The sequence below is a fragment of the Battus philenor genome, unplaced genomic scaffold (genome assembly GCF_028537555.1).
Source record: "Battus philenor isolate CCGP_79_NKW_IND1 unplaced genomic scaffold, ilBatPhil1.0.hap1 SCAF_18, whole genome shotgun sequence".
NCBI classification, from domain to species: Eukaryota; Metazoa; Arthropoda; class Insecta; order Lepidoptera; family Papilionidae; genus Battus; species Battus philenor.
This window is the reverse complement of record NW_027181680.1, coordinates 10,140,966-10,156,633: the sequence shown is the minus strand read 5'-3', so window position 1 is coordinate 10,156,633 and position 15,668 is coordinate 10,140,966. Positions and strand designations below refer to the sequence as shown.

The 15,668-nt window shown below is 41.3% G+C and overlaps 35 non-coding genes across 35 annotated transcripts; all 35 read right to left on the bottom strand.

The window, feature by feature from the left end:
• Positions 1-334: 334 nt before the first annotated feature.
• On the bottom strand, positions 335-453 carry LOC137920848 (5S ribosomal RNA). The gene has a single exon (XR_011107095.1). It is a non-coding gene; the product is annotated as a 5S ribosomal RNA (ribosomal RNA).
• Positions 454-606: 153 nt separating this feature from the next.
• Positions 607-725, bottom strand: LOC137920675 (5S ribosomal RNA). The gene has a single exon (XR_011106934.1). It is a non-coding gene; the product is annotated as a 5S ribosomal RNA (ribosomal RNA).
• Positions 726-878: 153 nt separating this feature from the next.
• Positions 879-997, bottom strand: LOC137920847 (5S ribosomal RNA). Its single transcript, XR_011107094.1, has one exon. It is a non-coding gene; the product is annotated as a 5S ribosomal RNA (ribosomal RNA).
• A 154-nt stretch (positions 998-1,151) lies between these two features.
• On the bottom strand, positions 1,152-1,270 carry LOC137920846 (5S ribosomal RNA). Its single transcript, XR_011107093.1, has one exon. It is a non-coding gene; the product is annotated as a 5S ribosomal RNA (ribosomal RNA).
• Positions 1,271-1,423: 153 nt separating this feature from the next.
• On the bottom strand, positions 1,424-1,542 carry LOC137920845 (5S ribosomal RNA). The gene has a single exon (XR_011107092.1). It is a non-coding gene; the product is annotated as a 5S ribosomal RNA (ribosomal RNA).
• Positions 1,543-1,696: 154 nt separating this feature from the next.
• Positions 1,697-1,815, bottom strand: LOC137920844 (5S ribosomal RNA). The gene has a single exon (XR_011107091.1). It is a non-coding gene; the product is annotated as a 5S ribosomal RNA (ribosomal RNA).
• A 153-nt stretch (positions 1,816-1,968) lies between these two features.
• Positions 1,969-2,087, bottom strand: LOC137920842 (5S ribosomal RNA). The gene has a single exon (XR_011107089.1). It is a non-coding gene; the product is annotated as a 5S ribosomal RNA (ribosomal RNA).
• Positions 2,088-2,241: 154 nt separating this feature from the next.
• LOC137920841 (5S ribosomal RNA) lies at positions 2,242-2,360 on the bottom strand. Its single transcript, XR_011107088.1, has one exon. It is a non-coding gene; the product is annotated as a 5S ribosomal RNA (ribosomal RNA).
• A 1,900-nt stretch (positions 2,361-4,260) lies between these two features.
• Positions 4,261-4,379, bottom strand: LOC137920840 (5S ribosomal RNA). The gene has a single exon (XR_011107087.1). It is a non-coding gene; the product is annotated as a 5S ribosomal RNA (ribosomal RNA).
• A 153-nt stretch (positions 4,380-4,532) lies between these two features.
• On the bottom strand, positions 4,533-4,651 carry LOC137920673 (5S ribosomal RNA). Its single transcript, XR_011106932.1, has one exon. It is a non-coding gene; the product is annotated as a 5S ribosomal RNA (ribosomal RNA).
• Positions 4,652-4,804: 153 nt separating this feature from the next.
• LOC137920839 (5S ribosomal RNA) lies at positions 4,805-4,923 on the bottom strand. Its single transcript, XR_011107086.1, has one exon. It is a non-coding gene; the product is annotated as a 5S ribosomal RNA (ribosomal RNA).
• Positions 4,924-5,077: 154 nt separating this feature from the next.
• Positions 5,078-5,196, bottom strand: LOC137920838 (5S ribosomal RNA). Its single transcript, XR_011107085.1, has one exon. It is a non-coding gene; the product is annotated as a 5S ribosomal RNA (ribosomal RNA).
• A 153-nt stretch (positions 5,197-5,349) lies between these two features.
• LOC137920837 (5S ribosomal RNA) lies at positions 5,350-5,468 on the bottom strand. The gene has a single exon (XR_011107084.1). It is a non-coding gene; the product is annotated as a 5S ribosomal RNA (ribosomal RNA).
• A 154-nt stretch (positions 5,469-5,622) lies between these two features.
• On the bottom strand, positions 5,623-5,741 carry LOC137920836 (5S ribosomal RNA). The gene has a single exon (XR_011107083.1). It is a non-coding gene; the product is annotated as a 5S ribosomal RNA (ribosomal RNA).
• A 153-nt stretch (positions 5,742-5,894) lies between these two features.
• On the bottom strand, positions 5,895-6,013 carry LOC137920835 (5S ribosomal RNA). Its single transcript, XR_011107082.1, has one exon. It is a non-coding gene; the product is annotated as a 5S ribosomal RNA (ribosomal RNA).
• A 154-nt stretch (positions 6,014-6,167) lies between these two features.
• LOC137920833 (5S ribosomal RNA) lies at positions 6,168-6,286 on the bottom strand. The gene has a single exon (XR_011107081.1). It is a non-coding gene; the product is annotated as a 5S ribosomal RNA (ribosomal RNA).
• Positions 6,287-8,186: 1,900 nt separating this feature from the next.
• On the bottom strand, positions 8,187-8,305 carry LOC137920832 (5S ribosomal RNA). Its single transcript, XR_011107080.1, has one exon. It is a non-coding gene; the product is annotated as a 5S ribosomal RNA (ribosomal RNA).
• Positions 8,306-8,458: 153 nt separating this feature from the next.
• Positions 8,459-8,577, bottom strand: LOC137920830 (5S ribosomal RNA). The gene has a single exon (XR_011107078.1). It is a non-coding gene; the product is annotated as a 5S ribosomal RNA (ribosomal RNA).
• A 153-nt stretch (positions 8,578-8,730) lies between these two features.
• Positions 8,731-8,849, bottom strand: LOC137920829 (5S ribosomal RNA). The gene has a single exon (XR_011107077.1). It is a non-coding gene; the product is annotated as a 5S ribosomal RNA (ribosomal RNA).
• Positions 8,850-9,003: 154 nt separating this feature from the next.
• Positions 9,004-9,122, bottom strand: LOC137920601 (5S ribosomal RNA). The gene has a single exon (XR_011106864.1). It is a non-coding gene; the product is annotated as a 5S ribosomal RNA (ribosomal RNA).
• Positions 9,123-9,276: 154 nt separating this feature from the next.
• On the bottom strand, positions 9,277-9,395 carry LOC137920828 (5S ribosomal RNA). The gene has a single exon (XR_011107076.1). It is a non-coding gene; the product is annotated as a 5S ribosomal RNA (ribosomal RNA).
• A 153-nt stretch (positions 9,396-9,548) lies between these two features.
• On the bottom strand, positions 9,549-9,667 carry LOC137920827 (5S ribosomal RNA). The gene has a single exon (XR_011107075.1). It is a non-coding gene; the product is annotated as a 5S ribosomal RNA (ribosomal RNA).
• A 154-nt stretch (positions 9,668-9,821) lies between these two features.
• LOC137920826 (5S ribosomal RNA) lies at positions 9,822-9,940 on the bottom strand. Its single transcript, XR_011107074.1, has one exon. It is a non-coding gene; the product is annotated as a 5S ribosomal RNA (ribosomal RNA).
• A 153-nt stretch (positions 9,941-10,093) lies between these two features.
• LOC137920824 (5S ribosomal RNA) lies at positions 10,094-10,212 on the bottom strand. Its single transcript, XR_011107072.1, has one exon. It is a non-coding gene; the product is annotated as a 5S ribosomal RNA (ribosomal RNA).
• A 154-nt stretch (positions 10,213-10,366) lies between these two features.
• LOC137920823 (5S ribosomal RNA) lies at positions 10,367-10,485 on the bottom strand. Its single transcript, XR_011107071.1, has one exon. It is a non-coding gene; the product is annotated as a 5S ribosomal RNA (ribosomal RNA).
• A 1,900-nt stretch (positions 10,486-12,385) lies between these two features.
• On the bottom strand, positions 12,386-12,504 carry LOC137920822 (5S ribosomal RNA). The gene has a single exon (XR_011107070.1). It is a non-coding gene; the product is annotated as a 5S ribosomal RNA (ribosomal RNA).
• Positions 12,505-12,657: 153 nt separating this feature from the next.
• Positions 12,658-12,776, bottom strand: LOC137920821 (5S ribosomal RNA). Its single transcript, XR_011107069.1, has one exon. It is a non-coding gene; the product is annotated as a 5S ribosomal RNA (ribosomal RNA).
• Positions 12,777-12,929: 153 nt separating this feature from the next.
• Positions 12,930-13,048, bottom strand: LOC137920820 (5S ribosomal RNA). Its single transcript, XR_011107068.1, has one exon. It is a non-coding gene; the product is annotated as a 5S ribosomal RNA (ribosomal RNA).
• Positions 13,049-13,201: 153 nt separating this feature from the next.
• LOC137920817 (5S ribosomal RNA) lies at positions 13,202-13,320 on the bottom strand. Its single transcript, XR_011107066.1, has one exon. It is a non-coding gene; the product is annotated as a 5S ribosomal RNA (ribosomal RNA).
• Positions 13,321-13,474: 154 nt separating this feature from the next.
• Positions 13,475-13,593, bottom strand: LOC137920816 (5S ribosomal RNA). Its single transcript, XR_011107065.1, has one exon. It is a non-coding gene; the product is annotated as a 5S ribosomal RNA (ribosomal RNA).
• A 153-nt stretch (positions 13,594-13,746) lies between these two features.
• On the bottom strand, positions 13,747-13,865 carry LOC137920815 (5S ribosomal RNA). Its single transcript, XR_011107064.1, has one exon. It is a non-coding gene; the product is annotated as a 5S ribosomal RNA (ribosomal RNA).
• A 154-nt stretch (positions 13,866-14,019) lies between these two features.
• LOC137920814 (5S ribosomal RNA) lies at positions 14,020-14,138 on the bottom strand. Its single transcript, XR_011107063.1, has one exon. It is a non-coding gene; the product is annotated as a 5S ribosomal RNA (ribosomal RNA).
• A 153-nt stretch (positions 14,139-14,291) lies between these two features.
• Positions 14,292-14,410, bottom strand: LOC137920813 (5S ribosomal RNA). Its single transcript, XR_011107062.1, has one exon. It is a non-coding gene; the product is annotated as a 5S ribosomal RNA (ribosomal RNA).
• Positions 14,411-14,564: 154 nt separating this feature from the next.
• LOC137920600 (5S ribosomal RNA) lies at positions 14,565-14,683 on the bottom strand. Its single transcript, XR_011106863.1, has one exon. It is a non-coding gene; the product is annotated as a 5S ribosomal RNA (ribosomal RNA).
• A 154-nt stretch (positions 14,684-14,837) lies between these two features.
• On the bottom strand, positions 14,838-14,956 carry LOC137920812 (5S ribosomal RNA). The gene has a single exon (XR_011107061.1). It is a non-coding gene; the product is annotated as a 5S ribosomal RNA (ribosomal RNA).
• Between the last annotated feature and the right edge of the window lie 712 nt (positions 14,957-15,668).

The following is a 15,668-nucleotide window of genomic DNA, read 5'->3' as shown; positions in this document are numbered from 1 at the left end:
CAATTGAAAACAATAAATAGTCAAGTAAGAAAGCGATCCTTCTTAAAGGTTTTTCCATGTATAAAGTATGATTAAGAAAATTGGTTACAGTATTTTAAAAAGATTTTGAAGGTGAAATCAACTTGGGTTTTATTTTGTGCTATAATAGTTCACATCGTGAACAAAAAAGGAGTCGTGTATCAAAATATTACAAAATTAGGCTAAGTATAAGACAGTAAAGAGCGCCAGTTTTAACAACGATAAAAATTGACGAATGACATGCAAAACAAAAGTTTATGAATTGAGAATATTGAAGCGCTAAAAGAGGGAACCGCTGAAAGAAAAACGCTAAAAAAGCCAACATCACGCGGTGTTCCCAGGCGGTCACCCATCCAAGTACTGACCGCGCCCGACGTTGCTTAACTTCGGTGATCGGACGAGAACCGGTGTATTCAACGTGGTATGGACGTTGGCGACTGATGGTCTTCGAAACGCAAACGCGAGAGGCAACATCGGAGAGAAATCTTCATTTTTTTGTTAATAATCTCCTATGAAAAATGGATAAAAGTTTATGGATTGAGAATACAGGAGCGCTAAAAAGGAACCGCCGAAAAAAAACGCCAAAAAAGCCAACATCACGCGGTGTTCCCAGGCGGTCACCCATCCAAGTACTGACCGCGCCCGACGTTGCTTAACTTCGGTGATCGGACGAGAACCGGTGTATTTAACGTGGTATGGACGTTGGCGACTGATGGTCTTCGAAACGCAAACGCGAGAGGCGACATCGGAGAGAAATCTTCATTTTTTTGTTAATAATCGCCTATGAAAAATGGATAAAAGTTTACGGATTGAGAATATTGGAGTGCTAAAAAGGAACCGCCGAAAAAAAACGCCAAAAAAGCCAACATCACGCGGTGTTCCCAGGCGGTCACCCATCCAAGTACTGACCGCGCCCGACGTTGCTTAACTTCGGTGATCGGACGAGAACCGGTGTATTCAACGTGGTATGGACGTTGGCGACTGATGGTCTTCGAAACGCAAACGCGAGAGGCGACATCGGAGAGAAATCTTCATTTTTTTGTTAATAATCTCCTATGAAAAATGGATAAAAGTTTACGGATTGAGAATATTGGAGCGCTAAAAAGGAACCGCCGAAAGAAAAACGCCAAAAAAGCCAACATCACGCGGTGTTCCCAGGCGGTCACCCATCCAAGTACTGACCGCGCCCGACGTTGCTTAACTTCGGTGATCGGACGAGAACCGGTGTATTCAACGTGGTATGGACGTTGGCGACTGATGGTCTTCGAAACGCAAACGCGAGAGGCGACATCGGAGAGAAATCTTCATTTTTTTATTAATAATCTCCTTTGAAAAATGGATAAAAGTTTATGGATTGAGAATACAGGAGCGCTAAAAAGGAACCGCCGAAAAAAAACGCCAAAAAAGCCAACATCACGCGGTGTTCCCAGGCGGTCACCCATCCAAGTACTGACCGCGCCCGACGTTGCTTAACTTCGGTGATCGGACGAGAACCGGTGTATTCAACGTGGTATGGACGTTGGCGACTGATGGTCTTCGAAACGCAAACGCGAGAGGCGACATCGGAGAGAAATCTTCATTTTTTTGTTAATAATCTCCTATGAAAAATGGATAAAAGTTTACGGATTGAGAATATTGGAGCGCTAAAAAGGAACCGCCGAAAGAAAAACGCCAAAAAAGCCAACATCACGCGGTGTTCCCAGGCGGTCACCCATCCAAGTACTGACCGCGCCCGACGTTGCTTAACTTCGGTGATCGGACGAGAACCGGTGTATTCAACGTGGTATGGACGTTGGCGACTGATGGTCTTCGAAACGCAAACGCGAGAGGCGACATCGGAGAGAAATCTTCATTTTTTTGGTAATAATCTCCTATAAAAATGGATAAAACTTTATGGATTGAGAATGTTGGAGCGCTAAAAGGGAACCGCCGAAAGAAAAACGCCAAAAAAGCCAACATCACGCGGTGTTCCCAGGCGGTCACCCATCCAAGTACTGACCGCGCCCGACGTTGCTTAACTTCGGTGATCGGACGAGAACCGGTGTATTCAACGTGGTATGGACGTTGGCGACTGATGGTCTTCGAAACGCAAACGCGAGAGGCGACATCGGAGAGAAATCTTCATTTTTTTGTTAATAATCTCCTATGAAAAATGGATAAAAGTTTACGGATTGAGAATATTGGAGCGCTAAAAAGGAACCGCCGAAAGAAAAACGCCAAAAAAGCCAACATCACGCGGTGTTCCCAGGCGGTCACCCATCCAAGTACTGACCGCGCCCGACGTTGCTTAACTTCGGTGATCGGACGAGAACCGGTGTATTCAACGTGGTATGGACGTTGGCGACCGTTCGTCTTCGATGCGCAAACACCATCTTGGTGATCTTCGAAACCGAATCCTAATTCTCTGTTATGTCTTTGTTATTTTCTTCAATATTTTTTTTTCAACGTCCACACTAAATAGATAAATCGGCGGAAATTGCATTACATAATAATGGCTACTGCTTGGTCTCAGAGATCTTTCCTTGTGAAGATTTGTACTTCATCGTCCACTCACATACAATACTTACCAGTGTATCGTATGTGCCTTTCGTTGTATAACAAATTTGAAAACTAAGTCGACATCTTCAGTATTTCCTTTGCGAAGTTAAACAATGTTTGTTACTATAATACATACTATGCCGCATGTACACGTCATAACAATGAACACATTCATAACACAGCTTTACACAAGTAGAGCCCTTTGCTACGTGCGAGCGTCATCGTGAAACTGGTACGCGCTCTACCAGCCTTATTCTTAGTTTTTAAGTTCACAGATTCTTCCGCTCCGTGAACTCAGCTCCGATGAAGCTGTCTTCGAGCTAAGAGCAATAACATCAACATAGAATAAGCATACAATGCAGTTTCATTTTTATTTTCAAGCCGTTACTATTGTTCAATTAAACTTATTATTATCTACAAAAGGTTTGGAATATATTTTGGTTGTAAGAGAGTGATCGACACATATATATATAATACGCCAATACCTCACCTTGCGTCGTAGTTAGGTTCCAAAAAAACACGACGCAAATTGAAACGCCGCAAAGTGAATTAAGATTTTCTATAGCAAACCACATAAAGATCGAAGATAGGTTCCAGGGTCACGAAAATACTACTTTTTAAAAAGAAAATTGAACAAAGTGAACATTTAAAAAACAAAAATAACATAACTCTGCCAATTAAATAAATTGTAATAATATTTACCTTTTTGATAACCAGAAACAACGCGTAAAAATTTATATTAATTTATTATTCTCTTTTAAAATAAGCACAACACACTACTTAATTAAAACTGAACTTTTAAAATTAGCAAAACAAAGTGAAAATAAAACTGTATTCAAATTGCGTTGATTTTTGGTTAGAAAGAGAATCCCCGAGTTTTGATGGCGTAATGCAATTAAAAACAAAAGTGTTGCCATCTTTTAAAAAATAAAATTAAATTAAATTAAAAAAAAACGACGCAAAGCGAAGTATTGGTGTACTCTTCAGCTTTAATGAAAGTTCTTTTCGCATCGAGTAGGCAACCTGCCCACGTTTTTTTCTTTTGTATTTATCTACGTTAAACTCGATATTATGTATAACTAGCTGATCCCGAAAATGTTGTTTTGCAAAAAAAATATTTTTAATTTTCAATTTAATAATAAGGGTTGATCGTAGAGGGGTAAAAATTTAGGGTTGTATGGTATTTATTTGGCGAAGAAGAGCGCCATCTACAGGGAAAATATTGAAATGGCAGAGTAACGACAGCGGACTCATCTAAATGCTACGAGATGGCAGTGTGATCGGCCTGAAAAAATCACCTTTTGTTACTAGAAAATAAAAACACAAAATATTAATAATTTGAATTGTTATCATAAAAAATAACCTGAACGCAATTGAAAACAATAAATAGTCAAGTAAGAAAGCGATCCTTCTTAAAGGTTTTTCCATGTATAAAGTATGATTAAGAAAATTGGTTACAGTATTTTAAAAAGATTTTGAAGGTGAAATCAACTTGGGTTTTATTTTGTGCTATAATAGTTCACATCGTGAACAAAAAAGGAGTCGTGTATCAAAATATTACAAAATTAGGCTAAGTATAAGACAGTAAAGAGCGCCAGTTTTAACAACGATAAAAATTGACGAATGACATGCAAAACAAAAGTTTATGAATTGAGAATATTGAAGCGCTAAAAGAGGGAACCGCTGAAAGAAAAACGCTAAAAAAGCCAACATCACGCGGTGTTCCCAGGCGGTCACCCATCCAAGTACTGACCGCGCCCGACGTTGCTTAACTTCGGTGATCGGACGAGAACCGGTGTATTCAACGTGGTATGGACGTTGGCGACTGATGGTCTTCGAAACGCAAACGCGAGAGGCAACATCGGAGAGAAATCTTCATTTTTTTGTTAATAATCTCCTATGAAAAATGGATAAAAGTTTATGGATTGAGAATACAGGAGCGCTAAAAAGGAACCGCCGAAAAAAAACGCCAAAAAAGCCAACATCACGCGGTGTTCCCAGGCGGTCACCCATCCAAGTACTGACCGCGCCCGACGTTGCTTAACTTCGGTGATCGGACGAGAACCGGTGTATTTAACGTGGTATGGACGTTGGCGACTGATGGTCTTCGAAACGCAAACGCGAGAGGCGACATCGGAGAGAAATCTTCATTTTTTTGTTAATAATCGCCTATGAAAAATGGATAAAAGTTTACGGATTGAGAATATTGGAGTGCTAAAAAGGAACCGCCGAAAAAAAACGCCAAAAAAGCCAACATCACGCGGTGTTCCCAGGCGGTCACCCATCCAAGTACTGACCGCGCCCGACGTTGCTTAACTTCGGTGATCGGACGAGAACCGGTGTATTCAACGTGGTATGGACGTTGGCGACTGATGGTCTTCGAAACGCAAACGCGAGAGGCGACATCGGAGAGAAATCTTCATTTTTTTGTTAATAATCTCCTATGAAAAATGGATAAAAGTTTACGGATTGAGAATATTGGAGCGCTAAAAAGGAACCGCCGAAAGAAAAACGCCAAAAAAGCCAACATCACGCGGTGTTCCCAGGCGGTCACCCATCCAAGTACTGACCGCGCCCGACGTTGCTTAACTTCGGTGATCGGACGAGAACCGGTGTATTCAACGTGGTATGGACGTTGGCGACTGATGGTCTTCGAAACGCAAACGCGAGAGGCGACATCGGAGAGAAATCTTCATTTTTTTATTAATAATCTCCTTTGAAAAATGGATAAAAGTTTATGGATTGAGAATACAGGAGCGCTAAAAAGGAACCGCCGAAAAAAAACGCCAAAAAAGCCAACATCACGCGGTGTTCCCAGGCGGTCACCCATCCAAGTACTGACCGCGCCCGACGTTGCTTAACTTCGGTGATCGGACGAGAACCGGTGTATTCAACGTGGTATGGACGTTGGCGACTGATGGTCTTCGAAACGCAAACGCGAGAGGCGACATCGGAGAGAAATCTTCATTTTTTTGTTAATAATCTCCTATGAAAAATGGATAAAAGTTTACGGATTGAGAATATTGGAGCGCTAAAAAGGAACCGCCGAAAGAAAAACGCCAAAAAAGCCAACATCACGCGGTGTTCCCAGGCGGTCACCCATCCAAGTACTGACCGCGCCCGACGTTGCTTAACTTCGGTGATCGGACGAGAACCGGTGTATTCAACGTGGTATGGACGTTGGCGACTGATGGTCTTCGAAACGCAAACGCGAGAGGCGACATCGGAGAGAAATCTTCATTTTTTTGGTAATAATCTCCTATAAAAATGGATAAAACTTTATGGATTGAGAATGTTGGAGCGCTAAAAGGGAACCGCCGAAAGAAAAACGCCAAAAAAGCCAACATCACGCGGTGTTCCCAGGCGGTCACCCATCCAAGTACTGACCGCGCCCGACGTTGCTTAACTTCGGTGATCGGACGAGAACCGGTGTATTCAACGTGGTATGGACGTTGGCGACTGATGGTCTTCGAAACGCAAACGCGAGAGGCGACATCGGAGAGAAATCTTCATTTTTTTGTTAATAATCTCCTATGAAAAATGGATAAAAGTTTACGGATTGAGAATATTGGAGCGCTAAAAAGGAACCGCCGAAAGAAAAACGCCAAAAAAGCCAACATCACGCGGTGTTCCCAGGCGGTCACCCATCCAAGTACTGACCGCGCCCGACGTTGCTTAACTTCGGTGATCGGACGAGAACCGGTGTATTCAACGTGGTATGGACGTTGGCGACCGTTCGTCTTCGATGCGCAAACACCATCTTGGTGATCTTCGAAACCGAATCCTAATTCTCTGTTATGTCTTTGTTATTTTCTTCAATATTTTTTTTTCAACGTCCACACTAAATAGATAAATCGGCGGAAATTGCATTACATAATAATGGCTACTGCTTGGTCTCAGAGATCTTTCCTTGTGAAGATTTGTACTTCATCGTCCACTCACATACAATACTTACCAGTGTATCGTATGTGCCTTTCGTTGTATAACAAATTTGAAAACTAAGTCGACATCTTCAGTATTTCCTTTGCGAAGTTAAACAATGTTTGTTACTATAATACATACTATGCCGCATGTACACGTCATAACAATGAACACATTCATAACACAGCTTTACACAAGTAGAGCCCTTTGCTACGTGCGAGCGTCATCGTGAAACTGGTACGCGCTCTACCAGCCTTATTCTTAGTTTTTAAGTTCACAGATTCTTCCGCTCCGTGAACTCAGCTCCGATGAAGCTGTCTTCGAGCTAAGAGCAATAACATCAACATAGAATAAGCATACAATGCAGTTTCATTTTTATTTTCAAGCCGTTACTATTGTTCAATTAAACTTATTATTATCTACAAAAGGTTTGGAATATATTTTGGTTGTAAGAGAGTGATCGACACATATATATATAATACGCCAATACCTCACCTTGCGTCGTAGTTAGGTTCCAAAAAAACACGACGCAAATTGAAACGCCGCAAAGTGAATTAAGATTTTCTATAGCAAACCACATAAAGATCGAAGATAGGTTCCAGGGTCACGAAAATACTACTTTTTAAAAAGAAAATTGAACAAAGTGAACATTTAAAAAACAAAAATAACATAACTCTGCCAATTAAATAAATTGTAATAATATTTACCTTTTTGATAACCAGAAACAACGCGTAAAAATTTATATTAATTTATTATTCTCTTTTAAAATAAGCACAACACACTACTTAATTAAAACTGAACTTTTAAAATTAGCAAAACAAAGTGAAAATAAAACTGTATTCAAATTGCGTTGATTTTTGGTTAGAAAGAGAATCCCCGAGTTTTGATGGCGTAATGCAATTAAAAACAAAAGTGTTGCCATCTTTTAAAAAATAAAATTAAATTAAATTAAAAAAAAACGACGCAAAGCGAAGTATTGGTGTACTCTTCAGCTTTAATGAAAGTTCTTTTCGCATCGAGTAGGCAACCTGCCCACGTTTTTTTCTTTTGTATTTATCTACGTTAAACTCGATATTATGTATAACTAGCTGATCCCGAAAATGTTGTTTTGCAAAAAAAATATTTTTAATTTTCAATTTAATAATAAGGGTTGATCGTAGAGGGGTAAAAATTTAGGGTTGTATGGTATTTATTTGGCGAAGAAGAGCGCCATCTACAGGGAAAATATTGAAATGGCAGAGTAACGACAGCGGACTCATCTAAATGCTACGAGATGGCAGTGTGATCGGCCTGAAAAAATCACCTTTTGTTACTAGAAAATAAAAACACAAAATATTAATAATTTGAATTGTTATCATAAAAAATAACCTGAACGCAATTGAAAACAATAAATAGTCAAGTAAGAAAGCGATCCTTCTTAAAGGTTTTTCCATGTATAAAGTATGATTAAGAAAATTGGTTACAGTATTTTAAAAAGATTTTGAAGGTGAAATCAACTTGGGTTTTATTTTGTGCTATAATAGTTCACATCGTGAACAAAAAAGGAGTCGTGTATCAAAATATTACAAAATTAGGCTAAGTATAAGACAGTAAAGAGCGCCAGTTTTAACAACGATAAAAATTGACGAATGACATGCAAAACAAAAGTTTATGAATTGAGAATATTGAAGCGCTAAAAGAGGGAACCGCTGAAAGAAAAACGCTAAAAAAGCCAACATCACGCGGTGTTCCCAGGCGGTCACCCATCCAAGTACTGACCGCGCCCGACGTTGCTTAACTTCGGTGATCGGACGAGAACCGGTGTATTCAACGTGGTATGGACGTTGGCGACTGATGGTCTTCGAAACGCAAACGCGAGAGGCAACATCGGAGAGAAATCTTCATTTTTTTGTTAATAATCTCCTATGAAAAATGGATAAAAGTTTATGGATTGAGAATACAGGAGCGCTAAAAAGGAACCGCCGAAAAAAAACGCCAAAAAAGCCAACATCACGCGGTGTTCCCAGGCGGTCACCCATCCAAGTACTGACCGCGCCCGACGTTGCTTAACTTCGGTGATCGGACGAGAACCGGTGTATTCAACGTGGTATGGACGTTGGCGACTGATGGTCTTCGAAACGCAAACGCGAGAGGCGACATCGGAGAGAAATCTTCATTTTTTTATTAATAATCTCCTTTGAAAAATGGATAAAAGTTTATGGATTGAGAATACAGGAGCGCTAAAAAGGAACCGCCGAAAAAAAACGCCAAAAAAGCCAACATCACGCGGTGTTCCCAGGCGGTCACCCATCCAAGTACTGACCGCGCCCGACGTTGCTTAACTTCGGTGATCGGACGAGAACCGGTGTATTCAACGTGGTATGGACGTTGGCGACTGATGGTCTTCGAAACGCAAACGCGAGAGGCGACATCGGAGAGAAATCTTCATTTTTTTGTTAATAATCTCCTATGAAAAATGGATAAAAGTTTACGGATTGAGAATATTGGAGCGCTAAAAAGGAACCGCCGAAAGAAAAACGCCAAAAAAGCCAACATCACGCGGTGTTCCCAGGCGGTCACCCATCCAAGTACTGACCGCGCCCGACGTTGCTTATCTTCGGTGATCGGACGAGAACCGGTGTATTCAACGTGGTATGGACGTTGGCGACTGATGGTCTTCGAAACGCAAACGCGAGAGGCGACATCGGAGAGAAATCTTCATTTTTTTGTTAATAATCTCCTATGAAAAATGGATAAAAGTTTACGGATTGAGAATATTGGAGCGCTAAAAAGGAACCGCCGAAAGAAAAACGCCAAAAAAGCCAACATCACGCGGTGTTCCCAGGCGGTCACCCATCCAAGTACTGACCGCGCCCGACGTTGCTTAACTTCGGTGATCGGACGAGAACCGGTGTATTCAACGTGGTATGGACGTTGGCGACTGATGGTCTTCGAAACGTAAACGCGAGAGGCGACATCGGAGAGAAATCTTCATTTTTTTGGTAATAATCTCCTATAAAAATGGATAAAACTTTATGGATTGAGAATGTTGGAGCGCTAAAAGGGAACCGCCGAAAGAAAAACGCCAAAAAAGCCAACATCACGCGGTGTTCCCAGGCGGTCACCCATCCAAGTACTGACCGCGCCCGACGTTGCTTAACTTCGGTGATCGGACGAGAACCGGTGTATTCAACGTGGTATGGACGTTGGCGACTGATGGTCTTCGAAACGCAAACGCGAGAGGCGACATCGGAGAGAAATCTTCATTTTTTTGTTAATAATCTCCTATGAAAAATGGATAAAAGTTTACGGATTGAGAATATTGGAGCGCTAAAAAGGAACCGCCGAAAGAAAAACGCCAAAAAAGCCAACATCACGCGGTGTTCCCAGGCGGTCACCCATCCAAGTACTGACCGCGCCCGACGTTGCTTAACTTCGGTGATCGGACGAGAACCGGTGTATTCAACGTGGTATGGACGTTGGCGACTGATGGTCTTCGAAACGTAAACGCGAGAGGCGACATCGGAGAGAAATCTTCATTTTTTTGGTAATAATCTCCTATAAAAATGGATAAAACTTTATGGATTGAGAATGTTGGAGCGCTAAAAGGGAACCGCCGAAAGAAAAACGCCAAAAAAGCCAACATCACGCGGTGTTCCCAGGCGGTCACCCATCCAAGTACTGACCGCGCCCGACGTTGCTTAACTTCGGTGATCGGACGAGAACCGGTGTATTCAACGTGGTATGGACGTTGGCGACTGATGGTCTTCGAAACGCAAACGCGAGAGGCGACATCGGAGAGAAATCTTCATTTTTTTGTTAATAATCTCCTATGAAAAATGGATAAAAGTTTACGGATTGAGAATATTGGAGCGCTAAAAAGGAACCGCCGAAAGAAAAACGCCAAAAAAGCCAACATCACGCGGTGTTCCCAGGCGGTCACCCATCCAAGTACTGACCGCGCCCGACGTTGCTTAACTTCGGTGATCGGACGAGAACCGGTGTATTCAACGTGGTATGGACGTTGGCGACCGTTCGTCTTCGATGCGCAAACACCATCTTGGTGATCTTCGAAACCGAATCCTAATTCTCTGTTATGTCTTTGTTATTTTCTTCAATATTTTTTTTTCAACGTCCACACTAAATAGATAAATCGGCGGAAATTGCATTACATAATAATGGCTACTGCTTGGTCTCAGAGATCTTTCCTTGTGAAGATTTGTACTTCATCGTCCACTCACATACAATACTTACCAGTGTATCGTATGTGCCTTTCGTTGTATAACAAATTTGAAAACTAAGTCGACATCTTCAGTATTTCCTTTGCGAAGTTAAACAATGTTTGTTACTATAATACATACTATGCCGCATGTACACGTCATAACAATGAACACATTCATAACACAGCTTTACACAAGTAGAGCCCTTTGCTACGTGCGAGCGTCATCGTGAAACTGGTACGCGCTCTACCAGCCTTATTCTTAGTTTTTAAGTTCACAGATTCTTCCGCTCCGTGAACTCAGCTCCGATGAAGCTGTCTTCGAGCTAAGAGCAATAACATCAACATAGAATAAGCATACAATGCAGTTTCATTTTTATTTTCAAGCCGTTACTATTGTTCAATTAAACTTATTATTATCTACAAAAGGTTTGGAATATATTTTGGTTGTAAGAGAGTGATCGACACATATATATATAATACGCCAATACCTCACCTTGCGTCGTAGTTAGGTTCCAAAAAAACACGACGCAAATTGAAACGCCGCAAAGTGAATTAAGATTTTCTATAGCAAACCACATAAAGATCGAAGATAGGTTCCAGGGTCACGAAAATACTACTTTTTAAAAAGAAAATTGAACAAAGTGAACATTTAAAAAACAAAAATAACATAACTCTGCCAATTAAATAAATTGTAATAATATTTACCTTTTTGATAACCAGAAACAACGCGTAAAAATTTATATTAATTTATTATTCTCTTTTAAAATAAGCACAACACACTACTTAATTAAAACTGAACTTTTAAAATTAGCAAAACAAAGTGAAAATAAAACTGTATTCAAATTGCGTTGATTTTTGGTTAGAAAGAGAATCCCCGAGTTTTGATGGCGTAATGCAATTAAAAACAAAAGTGTTGCCATCTTTTAAAAAATAAAATTAAATTAAATTAAAAAAAAACGACGCAAAGCGAAGTATTGGTGTACTCTTCAGCTTTAATGAAAGTTCTTTTCGCATCGAGTAGGCAACCTGCCCACGTTTTTTTCTTTTGTATTTATCTACGTTAAACTCGATATTATGTATAACTAGCTGATCCCGAAAATGTTGTTTTGCAAAAAAAATATTTTTAATTTTCAATTTAATAATAAGGGTTGATCGTAGAGGGGTAAAAATTTAGGGTTGTATGGTATTTATTTGGCGAAGAAGAGCGCCATCTACAGGGAAAATATTGAAATGGCAGAGTAACGACAGCGGACTCATCTAAATGCTACGAGATGGCAGTGTGATCGGCCTGAAAAAATCACCTTTTGTTACTAGAAAATAAAAACACAAAATATTAATAATTTGAATTGTTATCATAAAAAATAACCTGAACGCAATTGAAAACAATAAATAGTCAAGTAAGAAAGCGATCCTTCTTAAAGGTTTTTCCATGTATAAAGTATGATTAAGAAAATTGGTTACAGTATTTTAAAAAGATTTTGAAGGTGAAATCAACTTGGGTTTTATTTTGTGCTATAATAGTTCACATCGTGAACAAAAAAGGAGTCGTGTATCAAAATATTACAAAATTAGGCTAAGTATAAGACAGTAAAGAGCGCCAGTTTTAACAACGATAAAAATTGACGAATGACATGCAAAACAAAAGTTTATGAATTGAGAATATTGAAGCGCTAAAAGAGGGAACCGCTGAAAGAAAAACGCTAAAAAAGCCAACATCACGCGGTGTTCCCAGGCGGTCACCCATCCAAGTACTGACCGCGCCCGACGTTGCTTAACTTCGGTGATCGGACGAGAACCGGTGTATTCAACGTGGTATGGACGTTGGCGACTGATGGTCTTCGAAACGCAAACGCGAGAGGCAACATCGGAGAGAAATCTTCATTTTTTTGTTAATAATCTCCTATGAAAAATGGATAAAAGTTTATGGATTGAGAATACAGGAGCGCTAAAAAGGAACCGCCGAAAAAAAACGCCAAAAAAGCCAACATCACGCGGTGTTCCCAGGCGGTCACCCATCCAAGTACTGACCGCGCCCGACGTTGCTTAACTTCGGTGATCGGACGAGAACCGGTGTATTCAACGTGGTATGGACGTTGGCGACTGATGGTCTTCGAAACGCAAACGCGAGAGGCGACATCGGAGAGAAATCTTCATTTTTTTATTAATAATCTCCTTTGAAAAATGGATAAAAGTTTATGGATTGAGAATACAGGAGCGCTAAAAAGGAACCGCCGAAAAAAAACGCCAAAAAAGCCAACATCACGCGGTGTTCCCAGGCGGTCACCCATCCAAGTACTGACCGCGCCCGACGTTGCTTAACTTCGGTGATCGGACGAGAACCGGTGTATTCAACGTGGTATGGACGTTGGCGACTGATGGTCTTCGAAACGCAAACGCGAGAGGCGACATCGGAGAGAAATCTTCATTTTTTTGGTAATAATCTCCTATAAAAATGGATAAAACTTTATGGATTGAGAATGTTGGAGCGCTAAAAGGGAACCGCCGAAAGAAAAACGCCAAAAAAGCCAACATCACGCGGTGTTCCCAGGCGGTCACCCATCCAAGTACTGACCGCGCCCGACGTTGCTTAACTTCGGTGATCGGACGAGAACCGGTGTATTCAACGTGGTATGGACGTTGGCGACTGATGGTCTTCGAAACGCAAACGCGAGAGGCGACATCGGAGAGAAATCTTCATTTTTTTGTTAATAATCTCCTATGAAAAATGGATAAAAGTTTACGGATTGAGAATATTGGAGCGCTAAAAAGGAACCGCCGAAAGAAAAACGCCAAAAAAGCCAACATCACGCGGTGTTCCCAGGCGGTCACCCATCCAAGTACTGACCGCGCCCGACGTTGCTTAACTTCGGTGATCGGACGAGAACCGGTGTATTCAACGTGGTATGGACGTTGGCGACTGATGGTCTTCGAAACGCAAACGCGAGAGGCGACATCGGAGAGAAATCTTCATTTTTTTATTAATAATCTCCTTTGAAAAATGGATAAAAGTTTATGGATTGAGAATACAGGAGCGCTAAAAAGGAACCGCCGAAAAAAAACGCCAAAAAAGCCAACATCACGCGGTGTTCCCAGGCGGTCACCCATCCAAGTACTGACCGCGCCCGACGTTGCTTAACTTCGGTGATCGGACGAGAACCGGTGTATTCAACGTGGTATGGACGTTGGCGACAGATGGTCTTCGAAACGCAAACGCGAGAGGCGACATCGGAGAGAAATCTTCATTTTTTTGTTAATAATCTCCTATGAAAAATGGATAAAAGTTTACGGATTGAGAATATTGGAGTGCTAAAAAGGAACCGCCGAAAGAAAAACGCCAAAAAAGCCAACATCACGCGGTGTTCCCAGGCGGTCACCCATCCAAGTACTGACCGCGCCCGACGTTGCTTAACTTCGGTGATCGGACGAGAACCGGTGTATTCAACGTGGTATGGACGTTGGCGACTGATGGTCTTCGAAACGTAAACGCGAGAGGCGACATCGGAGAGAAATCTTCATTTTTTTGGTAATAATCTCCTATAAAAATGGATAAAACTTTATGGATTGAGAATGTTGGAGCGCTAAAAGGGAACCGCCGAAAGAAAAACGCCAAAAAAGCCAACATCACGCGGTGTTCCCAGGCGGTCACCCATCCAAGTACTGACCGCGCCCGACGTTGCTTAACTTCGGTGATCGGACGAGAACCGGTGTATTCAACGTGGTATGGACGTTGGCGACTGATGGTCTTCGAAACGCAAACGCGAGAGGCGACATCGGAGAGAAATCTTCATTTTTTTGTTAATAATCTCCTATGAAAAATGGATAAAAGTTTACGGATTGAGAATATTGGAGCGCTAAAAAGGAACCGCCGAAAGAAAAACGCCAAAAAAGCCAACATCACGCGGTGTTCCCAGGCGGTCACCCATCCAAGTACTGACCGCGCCCGACGTTGCTTATCTTCGGTGATCGGACGAGAACCGGTGTATTCAACGTGGTATGGACGTTGGCGACTGATGGTCTTCGAAACGCAAACGCGAGAGGCGACATCGGAGAGAAATCTTCATTTTTTTGTTAATAATCTCCTATGAAAAATGGATAAAAGTTTACGGATTGAGAATATTGGAGCGCTAAAAAGGAACCGCCGAAAGAAAAACGCCAAAAAAGCCAACATCACGCGGTGTTCCCAGGCGGTCACCCATCCAAGTACTGACCGCGCCCGACGTTGCTTAACTTCGGTGATCGGACGAGAACCGGTGTATTCAACGTGGTATGGACGTTGGCGACTGATGGTCTTCGAAACGCAAACGCGAGAGGCGACATCGGAGAGAAATCTTCATTTTTTTGGTAATAATCTCCTATAAAAATGGATAAAACTTTATGGATTGAGAATGTTGGAGCGCTAAAAGGGAACCGCCGAAAGAAAAACGCCAAAAAAGCCAACATCACGCGGTGTTCCCAGGCGGTCACCCATCCAAGTACTGACCGCGCCCGACGTTGCTTAACCCTTTCAGGACCATAAGGTTACGGTGCCTTATTTAATTAATTTAGCTAGATGTAATGAATTAATAGGCATCCTAAAAACATAATTTATAATAAAAATTAAAAAAAGTTTTACATTTTTCTTGGAAATTTATGGGACAAATATGTCCCTATGGTCGCTAAGGGTTACTTTCTACTTAAACTCTAAATTTTGGTTTACTTGTTGGTAAGTCTGTTTTGTTGTAAATAATGTACATTTGTTACTTAGTGTACTCTTTTTTACTTTTTCATGAATAATATAAATATAATAGGGCAAGTTATTTGTGGTACTCGGCGAAACAATTCCTGTTGTTGATGGATTGGTTAATGATTAGATGGATTGATTTTTTGAGACGTTGAAGGATCAGGTGATTCTTGCCGTTGAAGAGTCGTCGTCTCTTCAACCTCGACATCAAATACCCCTTGGTCATCATCCTGTACTAGAAGTCTTTGGTCTTCGTCATCAAGCACTAAG